Here is a 4,213-nt window from a genome sequence, read left to right as displayed (position 1 = left end):
AAAATGGTGAAACCTAGGAGTTTCAACTGGGAAGAGACAGAGTTAAATACTTCCAGATTTTGAAAGATCTTTATTTGTCATGTTTCTACAAAAAAAAAATCCATGTCTGTGTGAAATCAGATGAATTAGCAATATGGTCAATTTGACTTCTGTTACCATCATGCTGGTTATTTGTTGAACAGGAAATATATGCAGTTTCAGACTTGGGATTACTATTTACCACTTGGTAAAGTTGAATCTCCATAGCCATACTCAGACAGAGAGCTCAGATTCTGTAAATAGAATCTCAGCACTTGATGTTTCCAAATCAGAGTGTATGGTGTACTTCTAACAACAGGCATCGTAAATGTAAAAAGTGCACACATACACCGGCACGCGCACACACACACACACACACACACACACACACACACACACAATTTAAAGTAAGTAGCACCACGCAGTGATGGGACAAGGAATAGCCACTGTTTGAGAGAGGCACCAGTAATTGTTATCTTGAAGACAGAGGAATGGTAGGTTCTTTGTTAAAATTTTCTCAGAGTTTATATGTGATCAATGTGGTGTTATTTTCAGTGATAAAGAAGTGATTTTTTTAAATGTTTTCACTTCTTGATCTCTAGACAAGAACAATCATTGGGTAAATTTCCAACATACAAATAAAAATGTTAACAATGAAAATATAGTTGTCATATGTTACCACATGTAGTTGTGTTTATTATAATCAAATGCATTTCAACAAACAATGATTAAAAAACACTATTGCCTGAGGACTTTCCCTTTAGTCTTTGGCACAGAGACCATTGTATTGCTAAATTTAATCTGTGGAAAATCAAATTTTATGACTGAAAACTTAGTCCAAATGTAACCATAGGCATTAGTGAAATAAGTGAAAGTAAAATACACTTCTGGTATAAATTTAGCTGTAGTTTGACCCATAATTTATTCTGTGTATGAAATATAAAACATTGATCTGAAAATTATTTTCTCATATTTTAGTCTAAAGATATTACTTCTTCAGTTCTTTGAAGTGCGAAGACCTTAATTTCTAGAATGCATTTTGTTTGTATCTCAATGGGATGTTCTTCTCTCCTCAACAAAGCTGGATCCTGTAATACCTTCACTGACATCCTCAGTGGACAGCCTTTCTAGGCATTTCTCCATAAGTGAAGAGTTTTCAAGAGAACTTCAGCATCATCACGGGTGCCTAAAGAGTCATTTTCTCATTATTTAACTTTTTAAGCCTTCTTGCTATTGAAGAAATCATGGTTAGCGGCAGAGCTGCAAAATAATCTGTAATAAGGAAAAAGGCAGGCTGAGGGTCAGATACCATCTTTGAACGGTTAACAGAACATAAAAGTAAAGACAGCCCTTAGCACAGATGAGTGACATACTGAGTGGTGCTAGCTCTGAGGTTTTTAATACTTGAATAGTCTGCATATGCCCAGAACACAGAAAATTAAAGATCCTATAGTAACCATATTTCCAACTTTTTTTTTTTTTTGATGCTCTGGGGCCTCACTTGACAGGGAACTGCCCTCCCCAGGGCTAGCCAAATCCTAGATAGTCTAGACATGCCTGCAAGCATGCCTTTCATATGCAAACCAACCAATCCAGAGTATACACTATACAACCACCTCCTTTACCAACCTTTCACAAATCAATTCACTAGCCCCCCACCACCACACACACACACGCATCCCAGTTCACCCCAAGCACACCAGAACCAGGTGTAAGGCAGCTCGGGACAGTCTATACACACCATAGCCAGCCGAAGTTATTCAAACTAGCAAATAGGACAAAAGTCCCCTTTACAGGCCCTCTTTGCCAGAGCTAGCTGACTGACCATAATTGTTTTATGTGCCTTTATTCCCAGGACTAGAAAATTACTGGAAGTGCCGTGAAGGCTCCGGAAACTTACCAAACAGGACTTACCAGATCACAGCAACTGGATTCTGCACCCAAAGATAACAGGGAGACAAGTTGCAGCCTATACAAGACCAACAGACACATCGTTCTCTACAACCACCCCATCACATAATCAAAGCTCAAAGCCCTGCCCCTCAGGACTGGTGCATACCTCTGCACCTAGCCCTTTCCCTCTCTTGGGAAAGTAAAATAAAAACTGCTCTCTGCGTTTTCTTCTCTTCATAAATTCTTATACAGTCCATGTTGCCGACCACCCTAAAACTAGCCAATGCTGATCCGGCTTACGCTGCCTTGTCCATTCCTTCCCACAGGAAGGAAATAAAGTTTTTTGCCCACAATGTCTCCTTGCTTTGCCTCTGCCTCCTGGCCAATGCTGTTGCTTCCTCGCGTGGCTCTGCATGGCATGCCCAGCCTCCTGCTCCTAAAGATCTGTGTGTATAAAAATATTTTCCTCCACGATAGTCATTTCCATGTCTGAGTGTCTTACCTTAAAACAATTCTTGGGTACATTTTAAAACAAGTTTCTAATAATGTAGGGCTTGCACATCTCCATCATTTTCATTTCCTGGTACCACTTTATTCCTAGAATTATGTGAGAGTATGTTTTGTCCAGAACTGTGTGTGGATTTGAGGCCCGAGAGAGGTATAAAGGGAAGTGACTATTCCCTTTGTTACTGTGTTTGTGAATCTTATGTCACTGGAAAACTTTTCCCACAAAACTCAACCCAAATAGTAAGGCTGAAACCATGCTTTCTGAGACTTTATAACCCAAATTTAATTTTTTACTTTAAAATTTGATTGTGGCTTTGGTCTCTGTATTAGTTCCAATTCTTTTATTTTATTTTATTTTATTTTTGATTGCACTGGCTTTTAACTGATTTTTAAATGCAAAAAAACAAATACAAAACTGATTAAATAACCAAGGCATTAATTTGACGGTAATCAATAGTCATCACATTTATGTAATTGTCCCATGTGGCTTGTTGCATTTGGCATATTGTGACATATTGTATTTTGACTAAATAATTAGCTTCTAGTCTGCCAGATAAGTCATTTCACTATTCTCATATGCTGTGTCCAATTGACTCTGCTGTTCAATTTCCTCTACTGGATTCAGAGTACCCCAAGGCTTAGCCCATTTCATCTGTGCAAGTAAATACTGTTCTCCTAGGGTTACATTTAATTAAAACAGCAGTATTTAAGAGAAATATTTCACTTCTGAGGTCTAAATCATCCTTTGCTAGTATAATTACTTTGCAAAAATATCATACTGTGCCAAGACAGGAAAAAACCAACATTGATGTAGTTGTGGAGTCACCCTCTGAAAGCTGAAGAACAAAATCACCAGGAAGCAGTAGTCATTTTATTTTTGCCTTGTTTCTACTTAATAAACTAATACACCAAGTAAATCAACAAGATATCATTCACAGGAGATGACCAAGCCTACAGCATTTTTATTTTGCTGAGTGAAATAAAGCAGCTTCTAAATCTTAGAATGTGTATATATGTGTATACGTGTGTGTGTGTGTGTGTGTGTGTGTGTGTGTGTGTGGAGAGGCACTATCATTAATTAAATACCTACCACACACAAGAACTTTGCTTAACCACTGTACATTTGCTTTCTAATTTTTATAATTCTAGTGAATATTATGATTTTGATAAATATAGCCCTATATAATTAATTTATCATCTTCTTATGTTCTCAACATAAAGATTAATGAGAATGAATATTTATATTCTATACATAGGTAAAGAACTTAACTGCTAAAATGCAAGTGTTTTTAAAAATTCTACTTACTTTATAGGGCACTAACATTTCTGTGCCAGGCCCTGTGTTAAGAATTTTATATACGTTTTTTCATTTAAGCCTCAGAACAATCAGTGAGACAGATTTATTATTCTCCTTTCACTATTGAGGAAAACAAGGTTCACTGGAGGTAAAATGACTCTTGAAGATTATGTAGCTCTTTCTACACTCCTCTATTTTTTTAATCAAGGGAAATATAGATGGTGAGGTAGAAATATTTTCAGATATTTCTTGATTTGCCTGTGGCTTCCCCCTAGTAAACCATTGGCACTTGCTGCCTCAGGGTGGCAGGCACCGCCCTCCAGGCCTCACAGAGAAGCCTCATGTCCTGTCCATCACGGCACCCAACCAGGAAAAAGCAATGGCCCAGGCCCGGGCTTCTCAAACTCTCTGCAGTGGAGGAGCACTTACCTTTGTAATGAAAATATTATAAATAAAATGATAAAAGTGAGTTACTAAATATTGGAGGTGAAAAATTCA

General features: G+C 37.5%; 1 long non-coding RNA gene across 1 annotated transcript; it reads left to right on the top strand.

The window, feature by feature from the left end:
* The first annotated feature begins 1,104 nt into the window (after positions 1 to 1,104).
* Positions 1,105 to 2,139, top strand: LOC150007521 (uncharacterized). The gene is made up of 2 exons (XR_016511824.1): positions 1,105 to 1,200; positions 1,874 to 2,139. It is a non-coding gene; the product is annotated as an uncharacterized LOC150007521 (long non-coding RNA).
* The last annotated feature ends 2,074 nt before the right edge of the window (positions 2,140 to 4,213 follow it).

The sequence above is a fragment of the Furipterus horrens genome, unplaced genomic scaffold, assembly GCF_987537825.1.
Source record: "Furipterus horrens unplaced genomic scaffold, mFurHor1.1.pri manual_scaffold_6, whole genome shotgun sequence".
Classification (NCBI taxonomy): domain Eukaryota; kingdom Metazoa; phylum Chordata; class Mammalia; order Chiroptera; family Furipteridae; genus Furipterus; species Furipterus horrens.
Note: the sequence above shows the minus strand (reverse complement) of the source record. Positions and strands in the feature narration are given on the sequence as shown.